The sequence below is a fragment of the Topomyia yanbarensis genome, chromosome 2 (genome assembly GCF_030247195.1).
Source record: "Topomyia yanbarensis strain Yona2022 chromosome 2, ASM3024719v1, whole genome shotgun sequence".
Taxonomy (NCBI): domain Eukaryota; kingdom Metazoa; phylum Arthropoda; class Insecta; order Diptera; family Culicidae; genus Topomyia; species Topomyia yanbarensis.
In genome coordinates this window covers 328,672,600-328,689,035 of record NC_080671.1, presented here as the reverse complement: position 1 = coordinate 328,689,035, position 16,436 = coordinate 328,672,600, and the positions used below count along the sequence as shown (strand labels likewise).

At 34.9% G+C, this 16,436-nt stretch overlaps 1 protein-coding gene across 6 annotated transcripts in view; it reads left to right on the top strand.

Annotated features, from left to right (window-relative positions):
* The window catches only part of LOC131683853 (calcium/calmodulin-dependent protein kinase kinase 1-like), a 461,007-nt gene that overhangs the window by 138,022 nt on the left and 306,549 nt on the right, over nt 1-16,436 (top strand). Inside the window, exon 1 of one of the 6 annotated variants that reach the window (XM_058966210.1) lies at nt 8,146-8,152. The exons of the other annotated variants lie outside the window; for them this stretch is intronic. The gene's annotated coding sequence lies outside the window, so the exon portion shown is untranslated. Of the gene's footprint in view, nt 1-8,145; nt 8,153-16,436 lie in introns of those variants that run through there. 6 annotated transcript variants of the gene reach the window in all.

Here is a 16,436-nt window from a genome sequence, read left to right as displayed (position 1 = left end):
TTTCTAGGGAATTAGTCACAACTCACCATTCAGGATCATGAACTAGTTCACAAAACCATGAAACAATTTTTATATATTCAGTTTGTCTTCACATCTCGCCCTGAGCAGAAGCTAAAAATCGACCCACACAAGTGAAACGGTCAATTCTACCTACAAGCCGATCGGTGCCTATCGCTTAAGCAGTCATTATCATATCAGTGCACAAACAATATTGTATTGTTGCCCCGGCTGTGGAGTGAAATGAGTTTGCCAAATGAAACAAAAGTGTCCGTGCTACGGGATAACACGATTTCGATCAACTTTAGTAAAACTCGTGTTAGACCCACAGTTCAGGAAGTGGAGCAATTAGTTAAAGTTAAAATGGAACTTAATCTCGCCGAAGTTACGTACATTCAGCTACATCACGTTAAAAACTGTGTTTTGATCACGTTTAGAAGTTTAGCACAGGCAGAAAAGTTCATTGAAAAGAACAACATGCAACACGAGGTCGAGTTTAATAACACCAGAATCAAGATCCCGGTGCATATGGAAAACGACATGGTGGACGTGCGTATCCATGATTTGACCCCGCAACCTAAGAAAGATTACATCAAACAAATCATGTCGCAATATGGAGAAGTAGAATATATTACGAATGATACCTGGAGAATTTTTTTCACCGGCATTCCCAACGGCGGTCGTATTGTGAGGATGCGAGTGACTAAACCAATACCTTCTTACATGACTATCGAATGCAAATCACCGAGGGACGGCGTGACCTATAAGCAAACAACGCTAATCACATATCCCGGGCAGACCCCAACATGCCAATTCTGTAACCATACAGCCCACTACGGAAAAACATGCGCCGAAGCAACTAGTCAAAACTCATCTACTACAGCCAACTCTAACAAGCAGCCACCGACACCTTCAGATAAACCAAAAACAACGATTGAATTAACCAATCATGCAGGTACAACGACCACGTCAACCGCTCCCAAACCAACAACTAGCATCGCCAATAAAGAAGAACACACCGATGAAGACGAATTTACAACAGCGAGCCGTAAGAACAAGAAACAAATAAGAAGAGGTTCGTGAACAGTAAGAAAGCAGTACCGATGATGGCATGGACGGGGACGATAACGCGAGAGAAGGCAGACTGAATGACCCCCAAGCGGCTTCACCGCCATGGAAAAGGATCTCAACAGGCAGCAGCAAACTGCGTGAACAAGATCTGGAGGACCGACATTCTTAGCATTTTATTGTTTTTTTATTTTTACTTATAGTAAAAAATTAAAAGACCCACGACTTAGTTGTGCTAACGCATTGAGCCGTTTCAAATAGATCTTCAAATTTAAAAAAAAAATATATATTCGTGAACTAGTTTATGATTCCTAGTATCATAATCGCGACTTACCATTCGAGCTCAGGCAATAATTCCCAAAATTGAAGAATATTATTCAAGTACACGTGAACTGAATTATAATTCTCAGTGAATGATCATTCGTGATCTTGAAATATTTCACAAAATCATGAAATCTTATTCATAAAAACGTGAACTGATTCATGATTACTAATACAATAGTCATACCTGACTACGTGTGGCCGTGAAATAGTTCAATCAAAATATCATTCATGTGTTCGTGAACCAGTTCAGGATTCCTAGTATAATTTTCACAACTGACCATTCGTGCTCGTGAAATAGTTCACAAAATCATAAAATATTATTCATGGAGTTGTGAACTGGTTCATGACTCATAGTACATGATTAACGATCTATCTGGAGTACTAGTGATATTAAAAAGACATCCGTAATCATTTTCCATTTCAAACAACTCTGCACATGGTCTTGAACTGATTTTATGGCTGGATAAATATTTTTCTAGCTAAATTTAATAAGGCGAAAGTACTTTTTTCGATGTTTAAAAATCTGGGAGTAAGATATTTCTTTTATTTGAAGAGTATGAATACAGCAGATTATTTAAAAATTAAATTGACGTCATTCAGGTAAGAAAATAAGAAGTGGCAAATGATGTGAAAAATCATGAAACCGCGAAAGAAAATGTTGAAAGAACATGTTGTTTCGGCAGTTGCGTCTGGCTTTGAACTTGCGAAGGGCTTCTTCGGTGTCCTCGTCGTCGCCAGAGTGTGGAATTGAAGATGTTCATTCCGGCTCACGTGATCAGTGATGTACCACTGGGAAAAATTCCATCGTCCCGGGTTTTTATTTTTGGGTTTTTACCGGGTTTTTCCCTAAATCAAGGGTTTTTTTTCGTTTAATCGGTTTTTTAAGGCTCATCAACAATTTAAAAAAAAAATAGTATTTATATTCGAACGACTGAAAATAAAAGCCGCAAGAATACTTTCCAATCCCATTAAAACTATCTTATAATGTAATAATCGAATATAAAATTCCTTCAGCTTAGAAAGTTCTCACCCAAAAAAGTAGGCATGGATGAACCTACAGTATAATGCTCTTGCAGGAAAATCTGTATAACGTTACCTTCAACATTAAAAGTCCAATAAAGAAAAATCCTTTGTAAGAATCGGCTATATTTTCAGGGTTTTTATACTGAAGGTTTTTTTTTAATATAGATAAATTTTATATAGCGAACAATGGACCTAGTTACTCTGACTAGTGAAAATCAGAATGGTAGTGCCCGAGCCACTTTTATCGCACTTGTTTCTTATTTTAGGGGCTGTTCCACTTTTGACGAAATTAGGTAGGTGTTCACTTTAAATGAACAGGTTACATGTCACTTATTTAACTAGAAAATTTGTAAATAAACGTGGGTCAGCGATTAGAAAATGAATAAATTTACCAAAATATATCAGAATTTTCAAATATAAGGAAAATTTAATGACAAGGGTGCTCATGAATAAAAAATGTTTGGAAAACAATACATAAATGTTCAGTTATTAAAATATCAAAAAAAAAAATTGTAAAAAACCCAAGCTTCCCATGAGAAAAAAAAACATTTTGACAAGTAAAAAACCTTTGGTTTTTCCCCAAAATGATAAAAACCCGATTTGGTGCCCATACGTATTCGACCCCATTCTACTCTACACTAAAGTTAAGAAATAAATTCAAATTAATTGAAATTAGAAAGGGTGTTTGGTTCATGGTTAAGAATCTTTCGAGGGTTGATTGACTGTCATATTTGGAGGAAAAAATTGTTCTACACATACCATCAAATCTCAACCGTTATAGAGTTATTGAACTTTTTGTGTAAAAAATCTATTTGTCTTAAAATACCTCTAACTCAAAAAGTATACTTTGTATATTAAATCTATTAGTTCCATTCGAAAGGTGAAAAATTTTCTTATTGAATGGTGTTCTCATATCTATCAGTTAATTAGTTTCAATTACCTTTTAGTTGTAAAGTAGTTATAAGTTAGTGTTTTGAGGCGGTTTTCGTTGATTTTCTCTAAACAATGAATTATGATTCTAGCAATATCTATTATCCAAAAGTAGTGTTTTAGGACGATTCATAATTTGTTCTTAAACATCATATTCATATCTCTTCTCGTTTTCTAGTAATTACATTGCTTAACTTTTCCTGTGATTGACTTGCAAGTGCTTAAAAGACTGTAATCTAAATAATATACTTTATACCGTTATTTGCGAGGTGTCATTGAAAAGCTGAGAAAATTTTCTATGGATGTATGCACGAATATCTCTTAGTTAAGGGTACTAAATGACTTTTTTCTAGTAAAATTGTTCATATTTATCGTTTTTCGAGGAGTTTTGTAACTATTCCAATTATTAATCTACAAAATTAATCGTTAATATTGTTCATTTGGTGCCTCTTAACATTCTCTATAACTTGTTATTTGACACTTTATCCATATCTCTTTTCATTTCGCTGCTATTTAATAGTTAACACAGCATGATCTCACCACAAATGTAGTGGATTCGAAATCGTTGTTTTTGCATATGAAACGATGTGATAAAAATGATTTTGCGTCGAAACAATAAGAGGTAATTTTATGGAGTCAAAAACAGAATTGAAGAACTTGCTGAGATGCATTATTTACATGATAGTAATGGTTATCCTTATTATTTACTATTTTAAGAAAATTATCGAAAATGCTAATAATAACACTAACTTTAAACTAATTTACTTCTAAAAGAATGCTAAATTCACTTAACTGAAAGGCATTATTACATTCTTCTCTGTAAAATTTTCTTGGCTTCCGAATGAAAAGAAAAAAAAATAAGTGCTACACTTTTTCAATTAGAGCTAGTATTAGTGAAAATAAGATAAAAATAGCCAAGTTCAATAACCCAAACACATGAAAACCAGAAAAGATAAGTGCATCATGTCAAAGAACGAATTATGCAGCTCTTCAAGACTAATCATCTGAATTAATAAAATGATGATGTTAACTATAAAGATTTTCGAGAAATGAACGAAAAATCGATCAAAATTGTTAAATTTTGAATAAATTACTTTGAAAAGGCTACTTAAACTCATTAGCTGAAACATGTGAGGGCATCACTCAATGGAAAATTTTCTCACCTTCCCAATGGATTTAAAAGATTTGAAATACATACTTTTTGCGAGGTGTCATTGATACCTTGAGTATACTTTTTGAGTTAGAGGTATTTTGAGATAAATAAGTTTTTAACACAAAAAGTTCAATAACTCTGTAACGGTTGAGATTTGATGGTATGTGTGGAACTATTTTTTTCTCCAAATATGACAGTGAATCACCCCTCGAGAGGTTCTTAACCATGAACCAAACTCCCTGTATAAGGCCGTAAATTATTTTTCATTCCTATGTATTCTTGCAACGTAATAGCATTTCTTCATCATAGGTTTCGTTTTATAGCGTATGAGAACCCTATTGGCAACTTGTTGCCAGTGGTGTAGTAGCGATGGCAGGGGGTTTGGGGACATTCGAATATGCTCGACAATATTGTGCCTAATATTTAAAATTCTAAGTTTCTTTTGCAAAGTTCTGAGATTATTTACAGGCAGTGAAAATTGGCGACAGACCTCTGAACTTACCGGTTGGCTCGTTGTGGTCGTCGCTAGGTCTACCGCTGAGGTAGTAGATCGCGACAAAGCGGAGAGTTAAATGCCTCACGTGTATCGTAACAAAACTGAGAGCCAATCGGTTCACGGAACAAACATGCAATACCGAGAGAAATTCCGCCGCCTTTGTACTCTCAGCCAGAGTGGGGCAATTTCACCGCCTGGGAGCTAAATGGCTCAAGGAAACGGGAAATTCCGCTGCCGGGGAACTCTCAGTCGGATTACCGTCGGAGACTATCCTAGTAGATCGCGACAACGATGGGAACTTAATGGCATTAAATTTAGTCTTTAGCTAAACTGCCCATAATCGCAAGCCAGTCCCATATTCTACGGGATTCCATATCTACATGGGACTGACTTGCGATTATAGGCAGTAAAAGGCTTATGGTATCAGGAGCTAAATGGATCACTAAGACGAAAGCTTCACGAAAATCAATGTTCAGTCGGTTTTTGGGTTTTCTTTGACAGAATCTTTTAACTTTTTTAACTTTGACGTTAAAATCTTACTGATTAATCTTTTGTCTTCTGCTGTTAGGAGTCGAGCTTAGGCAGCATTACTACGAATCGCTCAAGTCTACCAACATGTCCCAACGGTAAAGACAGACTTTACCTCCACCACACCTAGTTCTCCGATCTGTATATTTCACATCCTTGCTCTCACTTGAGTGCTATGGCTCTAAATTTTCACAACTTTCCCTACTCATTAATCTCTATAGCTAATTGAATGTCGCTAAAAAGTAAAAATTATTTTACTATTTTATATTTTAGTAGAAAATCTATCCTTTAATAGCAACTACCATAGTCGTGTAGTTTCATTCATACAAATCAAAAGCGCCTGTTTGGTAGGAATTTCTCAATGCTTCTATGTTGTAATGATTTTATTCCCGCCGACTGCCTGTTGAATAAACGGTGGTTTATTTATTCATGTAACACTGCCACTCTGTTGCTTTAGCTGGATTTAAGCATTTGGAACAGAGTGGTAAGTCTGTGTATTTTTTACGTTATGTAGGTATTAAAAATAGAAATATCGATTCGTCTCAAGGTGATATCGAGTGGCCCAGTGAAGGGACTAAAGGGGAGGAAGATTTAGATCATGGTAGGGATATGCAGGGATATTTGATCAGTTCTGATTAGTATGCCACGGAATACGTATGGTATGTACGTATTAGGAATGTATTAATATTTTGGAAATGGAAATTATTTCCAAGTGATAACGTTATTGTTGGATTCATTTTGGTTCACATAGCATAATGGGTTTAGTTAACATTGATGTATAGCATTGAAATAGTGTGTAACTTTTGTTTAGTTTTGCGGTTCTGACAAAAAAATCACTATCGCTTTAATTAACAACAGTCCAAACTGAAATATGCTTCACAGCTAAAGTTTGGCAATGAACATTCCTACACCTATCGGTTTATTTACTCCATATTCACCTATTAGACACAACTTTGAGCTTCCCTTTTCCATCCTGGTAAGGTGAGATGGTATCTGAGTAGTGTGATCCGAGGTTGGAGGAATGTTTGCGTATCTCACGAATGTGTCCTCGCCAGATCATTTATTGTACATACATGGGCAAAAGGGCAAAAAATAGAAATGAACTGCGCCTTTATTTTGCAGTAAGCGATTTTACTACGTCGTAGTGGGTTTTTTTCTATTCGGAACTATATATGCTGCTTCCTGACTATCTATCATATCTTTTAGGGTTAATAGTTAGGTTATGTGTTGGTCGTAAATATTGGCAATATATGTAGAATATTTAGTTCAGTACACCCTCGGGTTATTGAAAGTTGGTTTATACCACTTTTGCGCAATACCTACTTCAGTAGGCTAGAGAGTAACCTGTTATTAAAATACTTTACCTACTTTAGTCAGCTGGGATTAACGTTTCAAAATTATGTAATAGTCGATTCGATCTCACACATAAATTAAGATTAAAACGACTGGTGACAGATGCTGTTTCCTTAGTACAGGTGTTCTAATTCTGCAAATTTTTGACCCTCAAAAAGGCAAGGCTTGGCTTGTTACAGTTATCTAGTATCAATGAACTTGTAATTTGAAGTACAAATGATCGAGTGTTTTCAGACTTTCTATTCTCTCACGGATTAAACGACAAATAGAGGCTTTTGATTGCATTGGGTCTTGGGAGCGATGCTTCTTGAATTCACAATTTTAGCTTGCCTTTTTGAGGGTTAACTTAACATCCATGTGTGCGATTAAATCAACTGCCACGTACAGATGAGATAACATCGAAACGGTAATCCCAACTTGGCGAAAAACCATTCTTCATATATAAAACATTCTGCTAGCATAGAAAAAGAAGCAAAGCAACCTGTTGTCATGATAGCAAAAGTAGCCAAAACTCTAACAACGAATGAAGAAGCAAAACCAATTACCTTTCTGTTTTATCTCTACCAATGTGGTATATATATGTAGGTGTGGCAGAACACACGGTTTGCTTGTGTTGGCAACCAAAAATACGTAAACAATTCAGAAGCGCAACGGGTCGACGTCATAACGTTCACACGATTCAATGGGAGCGGAACGAAAGTGAGTCGATTTATTTTGTGATCACTCACACCACTCATCTTACTAATACTAAAGTGCTATCTTCGTCACACCTGTATATACGACATTGTGTTTACTGCATGCGGGAATTAATCGTAAGGTGGAGTTCTATCGTAAATATTGAAGTAGAATTCTGCATCAAACAACGTTGTAACAGTAACAGAAATACTATTTCCTGTTTGCTTTTTTATTTATTTTAGTTGAAAACTTAAATAAAATTTTTGTTTAATTAATTCTGTTTCAATTTCTTTTCTTTGCAGGTAATATATTGATCAACTACCCAGAAGTCAGCGCATTCCGCTAGGATAAACTATTTTTACGAGAAAGGTATAGAATTGACATATTTAGAATTGTAAACATTTGTCTAACGGTCCAAAATATGATCCGTGCGATTTAAATGCAAAAAATCCATGACTGTAATACTTTAGAACTGGATAATGCATAACGCATATTGTTTCAGGACAAAGACAACTTTGCAAATCGATTACGCCGTAGAAACTCAACTTGCAATATTTTAGGAAAGTGTTTGTTTCAGAACGATTGCAAAAATGCAACAATTGATTTTTAGATTCAAAAAGACGAGTTAATTCTAGTACTGTGAAACTGTTTCCAATATCTAATGTTACTGTTTACATCTATTGTAAACAGTAAACCATATACCGAACCGGCATAAAGGCAACCGAAAGCAGTCTAAATAGATAAGATTTATCAGCTTTCAAAAATACTTGCAGACAAAGAAGATATATCCGATTATTATTGTTCACCGATAACGGAAAATGTCTCTGACAGCACTGCTCCAGTGGAATCTAATAAGAAAATTGCAATAACTTCAGATCTACTGATATTTCTGTAGGCGCTCAAATAAACGGTAATAGTTACAGTTATTAGTTTTACTAGTTTTTGTGAGGAAATCTTGTCTAACCCCAAAGTTATAGCTGTTTGAAATGGTGTTGTTCATAAATAACAAGGCAAACAGGGGGTTAATAAAATCAATAAAGTGAATAGAATGAAGACAGCGCCGGTGGTTGAGTGGCAAGCGTGACCGCCACTCATTCCAGTTGGCCTGGGTTCAATTACAGCCGAGGTCGTTGAGATTTTTCCTTCGGAAGGGAAGTAAAGCCGTTGGTCCCCGGTCCAACGCACAGTGGCACGACTTAGAACAAAAGGTGGACTAAAGTCCAAACTTTACCGTATCGGTTCAAATAGGACGTTTTTATGTAATTTTGGTGCGCTGAATTCGTTTTTGATATGAAAACATTTTAAAAATAAACATTTACCATTCATTAGGGTGCCCTAAAATTTTTTTTTTCGAAATCGTTCTTAAAATTTGTGTATGTTAATTTTCGTATGCTAAATCCTTTTTTTAATGAACACTTGTAAAAAAATTCTTTATACATTAGGGTGGCTCAAAAATAATTATTTTGTTGTGAAGGTTCAAAATTTTTTTAAAGAAATTTTTGTGCGCTATTTTGGTTATGAAAATAGAAATTAAATTTACTACTTATTAGAGTGGCTCAAAAGTAAATATATTGTCTTTTGTAATGATTTTTTTCAATAGTAAATTTGAAATTTATTTTCCACATTGAAACGAATTGATTGTCATCTCATTATGGGGTTTTAGAAATGACTATTTTGTTTTTAAGGATCAAATAAGATGTGTTAGACTAATTTTGGGACGTTTAATTCATTATTAGGTTACTTGACATGAAAACTACATTTTCATTCATTTCCAAAACAAACATTTTGAGCGTCTTAGTGGAATGTTGATTTACATTCACTAATCAACATGATTTTTTTTTCACAGGTGTGTTTTAAGTTACTTAGATTGCTTATTTCGTATCTTAAATAAAAAATCCAAATCCCTTTTTTCGCGTAAAAATTAAAAATGGTCTTATTTTACATGGATAATATCGCAGACCCTTAAGCTATATCAGTGCTATGCAAACTCGGATCAATATAGTCTCACCAAATGACTAGAACTCAACTGTGTTCACTCAATTTGACAGTTATTGCATAAGTTAGCAAAAATAGTTCCAGAAACATTTTGACCTATTTCAGATGGTTGGGAATATTTACTGATTTTTAAACATTCTTAATAGCTTTACCACCTAAAAACCAAACTTCCCAATCGGTTTCTTATTCTTGATCACTAGTAAAACGTTTGTAGATCATGCTCCCAATGCTATTTGAAAGTTGTGTATGTATTAATATCATTATTCTAGCTATAAAGTGATTATTCAAATTCAATATCACTAATAACCATGCGTCTCCATTGACAGTTTTTTTAAATTTTGACTGCTTATCGCAAGTTTTCGCAAAACTAGCATAGACTCATTTTAAAGAGAAAATTAAAAGCTTTCGAATGAGTATAGTGTGATCGCGGGCATTCACGGGCGTCGTTGTTGTTATCGCATTAGAAGTTCGAATTCAATAAAAAATCATGACAAACAGTTATCTAAACACTAACTAAACCAACTAGTGACTAATTTTTGGCGATTTTACGATGTAATTTTATCACACGGATAATTTTGGTGAAGTAATGCAATGCATAAAATCAACCGTTTCTTTGAAAAATGAAAATAATCGTATGTAGTTCCTATGGTCAAATAATGCAAAAAACACTTGAGTTATGACCTTCAACAAGCTGTCAAAAATCCATTTTACGTTCAAATCACCTAAAATCTCGCGAAAATGTCTCTGATGGCTCAGCTGATACGAGAAAAATACTAGTGGGAATATCGCATAACCTTCATGTACGGACTTAAGTCCGGGCTCGTCCCACTGTGCAACGGCGTCGGTAAAGAAGAAGTATATCCAACTTCTATACTCTACTAACAAAAATATCCTCCTCCCGTGATACTTATGGAGTGCGCAGTAGTATATACGGCCTCTAGCAAAAGCAAGTATCGGAATAACCATTCCTTCCCTTTCCTTCCGCGATCTACTTTCGGGCCTGGCCGGCGCACAGTGGCACCTGTTCATGCAAAGTTGTGACAAAATTATAAAAATTGGTCTATATGGCAAAAACTTGTGGTTTTACCTAATTTTGGGTCGCTGAATCCATTTCTGCTATCAGTTTTGAAATTCCATATTTCATTTTTTCGACTGCTTTTATGTAAACCCATTTGAATGCGTTGGTCGTTAAAGGGTTAATATAAACATTAATCATAGTTGCCTATTACATCGGATCGCAGAAATGGTTGACAAAACTGGTAAAAATCACTAATTTTTCAGTAATATGATGTTGTTTAGGTAACCAATTCGTAAGGAGATTTATGAGCTACAGGGCGTCTCCATATGGGTATTTTCAAAAACATAGATATACCAACTTCGGCGCAAAAATGCGCAAGATGAGCCCTGTATATCTTGAAACTACATTAAATTTTGAGTCAGATTCATGATAAGTAACACATGGGAGACCATCTCAAAAATTGAAAGACGTATAAAGACAAATTACTGATATGATATGAAATTTTTCAATTGGGTTTTTTGGAGGCAGTACAAACGTAAATTAGTTTTGCACAAAAATCTCACATCTATAGTTTAGCATATTCATTCTTCTTTCCAATGAACTTAAAAATGCTCCAATCGGCTATGTAGTTCTTGAGATACCGTCATTTGAAATTCTAAGGTACTAACAATTCTAATTAATTGAATTGAACAGAAATCCTCGACATCACTTGCTTCAACGACATGTTACAAATTCATTTTTCGTCCGATTTTAGTAAAATTTTGAAATACCTTTATTCAAACTGTGAGAAACATAAAATAAATATTTACAAAAGAATTACAAAACATTGATTTTTGGGGTTTTGTCACTCGTCGTGCCACTGTGCGGCGTCGGTATTGATCAGAAACTCTTTAGGATTACCAGGAGTGGCACATTGAAAGATGTTTCGCTAATCCCAAACATAATTATCTACTGATTCCCTGTGCAACTTCAGCTAATCCCGATCGATAACGAAGTAACAGCCAGGGGTGGTCGCACAAGCTCAAGCTCAAGCTCAATAAAATGAATAGAATGAATAAAGTAAACAAAATGAAAAAATTAAATGAATAGAAAAAAATTTTCTATTCATTTTATCTTTTTTTCTCAATAAAATGTATTATTTGAAGAATCAACGATATTAAAAAGTAATAGAATAAATAGAATAAGATAAATTGTGTCTAATTAATGTTCTAAATGAAATAAATAAAATGAATGACTGAACAAAATTAGTCTGATTTTTAAAATCATTTTATTCATTTTGTGAACCGAACAAAAGATAAAATTGCATAACATGAAAAAAGTGAAAAAATAAGTTGACTGAATGATACGTATTCGTATAGATGCCTGAAATAATAAACTGATCGGAATGCAATCAGAACAGAATAGGTAAAATGAGCTCAAATGATTAAAATGAATAAAAAAGCTAGATGACAAAAATCATTAAAATGAAATGATCATATATTTAAAATTAGTGAAATATTTAAAATAAAAAAAATAAATAAACAAAACGAATATAACCCATGAAGTAGATGAACTAGAAAAAAATTGTATCTAGAATAAAATTTAATGAAAGTTATTTGGTAAATGAATAAAACAAATTGCACGAATTCAAGAACATTATTTCAGGATATTCTGAAATGTTTGTAAAAATAATGTAATATTCTTTGCACGTTTTCGTTCTTTTTTTTCTTGATGGCGTTTTTAAGATTATATGGTGTTCCTATTTTATTGATGGGCCTTATTTAGTCATCAGGAAATCTAGAAATCACTAGAATGTTTTGGAATTAAAAGTTGTCTTTTTGGTCATAGATTTCTGAAAAATGATTTTTGTGCAGAATAGAATTTTTAGATGCAGTATTTTCACGCGTAATTTGAAATAGTAAACTCCGATAAGGTCACATGTGCTTTCAAGCCACTTAAACAGAGAGCGACAAAAAGAATGCGAGTCATGTATAGCAATACCTGTAAATGATATTCATTTGCATTGAAGCATATAGAAAAGAGTGTCAAGTGTCTAGGCTATGTTGGTAAATATATTATTGTCGATGGCAAAAAAGCACATTTTAAAAACACTGCGGGTAAGACCGACACCCCAAAGGGACAAGAGCGATGTCTTGTTATACTTTCTTTTTGTCCATTTTTTACATCTATTTTTCATGATCAATGTGACTAAAAGCATATTTATTTGCGAAAAAATACGTCTTTTAATCAAAAATATTCGTAGCTCAAAAGCAGTATAGTGACACTTTCAATGGCCACTTGCTTTTCGATGAATTTCAATACTTATTCTGGTAGTTTTAACCATTCCTTTGTCATGGTACTCATACACTCATATGACTCATGTACGCATATCTCCATAACGAGAATTCCGAACGAAAAAAATTGCGTGGGTGGAGACGGCATTGTACGTTATGGAGATATGCGTACATGAGTCCTATGAGTGTATGAGTACCATGACAAAGGAATGGTTAAAACTACCAGAATAAGTATTGAAATTCATCGAAAAGCAAGTGGCCATTGAAAGTGTCACTATACTGCTTTTGAGCTACGAATATTTTTGATTAAAAGACGTAGTTTTTCGCAAATCAATATGCTTTTAGTCACATTGATCATGAAAAATAGATGTAAAAAATGGACAAAAAGAAAGTTTAACAAGACATCGCTCTTGTCCCTTTGGGGTGTCGGTCTTACCCGCAGCGTTTTTAAAATGTAATTTTCTCCTCTTTGTGGAAGCCAATAATTTTTAATGAATCTAATTTTTTGAAACGTTCAAAAATTAAAACTCGGTCAGAATCATCTAAACAAGTATTATGCACAGAATATACAATTTTGGGAGCTTAGTGAAATTTAAAAAAAAGGATTGAGCTTAAGGTGTCGGACTTGCCCCGGTTGCCCTATTCCAATATTTTGAAGAAAAGAAATTTAACTCAAAATACTGAACCTTTAGCTTCTTTCATTAGAAAGTTATTTTTTCAGAGAATAGACAATTTTTAAATGTTTTTTTTCTGGGTTATAAAAATTATTGCCATAGCCATCTTATTCAAGACTTTTTGGTGATATCCAACGGGGAAAACATATCAAAATGGTAAGCAATTTTGTGAAAACAATCTGTTTTCCCCGTTGGATACTAAATAGGCGAACGACTCTAAGAAGGAAATTCTTCAGTTACATGTCAACAGTGTTTACCGCCAAATTTGTTTCGAAACAAATTTCAAGACTATAGTCGAAAAACTGTCTTTATCTCGTTAAACACCAGGTTATCAGACTAATGGAATGATTTTGAGGTGCAACTGAGATTTTTTTATGATCTTGGGTACAAATTTGAAGCTTGGTGGTAATTTTCTTAAACTTAGAATCTAATCGTATTCACAGAACTGTTTAAATATTTTAATACTATACGTACAGTTAACAAGTTAGGCTATAAATAAATGGTATATCCTAGATGATCGAATTATTTTTAGTGACGAATCCTTAAAATATTTGCCGTAATTGTGTTCTCACTCATTCGTTCATTTTAGTACTAGTCGCTAGTGTTAAGTCTAACCTTTCTAAGCCATTCAAGTTGTTTTACGGGAATTCTATCAACTGTTTTGGGAAGGCCATATTTTTTAAAGTTCTGATGATTAACTTTAAAAATACTGACCGGAAATAGATAACTTTTTCGGTAATTAGTTTATTTTATCTATTTTTCATATAGAAACGAAATATTCGGGATGAAATGAAAAAAGCTACGCTTCCAATTTTTGCCTTTCTCATATAAAGAAAGGCTATGCAATCACTGTAAAAATCGACTTTTTAGTATGTATGTGTGTGTATGTGTGTGTGTCATTTAAACTCACACAATTTTCTCAGAGATGGCTGAACCGATTTTCGCAAACTTAGTTTCACCTGAAAGGTATAACGCTCCCGTAAGTTGCTATTGAATTTTTAGTTGATCCGACTTCCGGTTCCGGAGTTACGGTTTGAAGATTGCGGTCACACAGCAAATTCCCATATAAACTGGTACCACCATTATGTTCAAATGATGTAAAACATATTAAAATTGATGTACATACATCCTAGTTTGCGGGTCTGGATCACTAATGATCAGTCAAAGCAGCTTTGACCACATTGGCCACCTATGACGGATCATGACGCTCCCGGGGAACCCGCCAAGTTCCTAAGCTAATATCACACCCATTCCACAACGAATTCTCTACCGATTTTTACAAACTTGATTTCAAATGAAAGATACAGTAATACCATTGACTTCTGCTGAATTTCATTCGGTTCTGACTCTTGCTTCCGGAGTTACAGGGGTGTTAGTAAGGATACACTGGAATTTCCCATATAAATCGGTACAATCGTAATACCTCAGAGCTAAAAACTATTGAAATGGTCACCAAATTACTTCTAATCGCAGATCTAGATCCCTGATTGCCAATCAAACATTCTTTGAATATATTGTCCACTATCGATGATTCCGGAATTCCGGGCATATTCCACAATTAAAGTCACATCGGTTCTTCGGTGATGACTGAACCGATTTTCTCAAACCAAGTCAAAAATGGAAGGCAAAATATGCAGTTGAGTATTGCGTCGCCGCCCCTCCCCCCGCCTTGCCCTTACACCTCCCTCCTTCATCACTCCCCTCCCCTTGGACCACCCTCACGCCCGCATTTTCTTCATCCACCCCGTATACCGAAATAAGATGAAGGATTTCTGACACATCCTCCACTCCCACTCTACTAACCCCCCCCCCCCCATTTCCTCCACTTTCAAACCCATTCCACCAACATTTCAAATTATAATCACATGAAGATAACATTGAACTCATGCTGATTAAGCTAATTAAATATTATTCTTTTGTCTTTCTCATATAGAAAGGTTATGCAATTGCTCCAAAAACCGACTTTCTTACCGAGGCCCGGAGGGCCGAGTCTCATATAACATTCGACTCAGTTCACCGAGATTGCAAAATATCTGTTGGTATGTATGTATGTATGTGTGTATGTGCGGATTTCTTAACAAAATGTCCACATCGGTTACTCGGAGATGGCTGAACCGATTTTTACAAACTAAGATTCAAATGAAAGGTATAATATTCCCATAGGTTGCTATTGAATTTCATTTTCAACTGACATCTTGTTCCGGATTACGAGTTGAAGAGTATGCTTACAAAACAAAATTTGTTGATTTGTTCACATCGGTTTCTCGGAATTTTCTGAACTGATTTTGACAAACTTGATTTTAAATGAAAGGTCCATCAGCTGCTGTTGCATTTTGTGTGGATCCGAGCTCTGGTTCCTGAATTACAGGGTGATACGTACGATCACGCAGCAAATCCCGATTCTAACGAATTCTGCGATGAATGTAAAAAGGAAAATGTAAACACAACTGTTGAATTTGTAGATCTAGGTCACCAACAGTCATTCAAAATCCCTTTGGCCACACTGGCCACCATCGACGGATCCGGAAGCATCCAAATCCAGAATAACGGTTATATTGGTTTCTCGAAAATGGCTAGACCGATTTGATCAACTTAGTCTCAAATGAAAGGTGTTGCGTCCACGGAAACTGATATTAAATTCCATCTCCATCCGACTTCCGGTTCCGGAGTTACGGGTTGTGGAGTGCGATCACATAGAAAACTCCGATTCAAACCGGTACCGCGATGAATGCAAAAAGGTGCTCTTATATATACTTACCAAGTGTAATAAGAATGAAAGACATTTCCATAATGTAATATTGTACGAACCAGCTAATAAATCATAGTTTGGAGAAATGAGAAAGGCACAATTACACCTCTAGGTGGATTAAAACAGGTTTTTATTATCAATCTGCATCTTTAAGCAGTGTCGGATCCAGGGGGAGGGTCG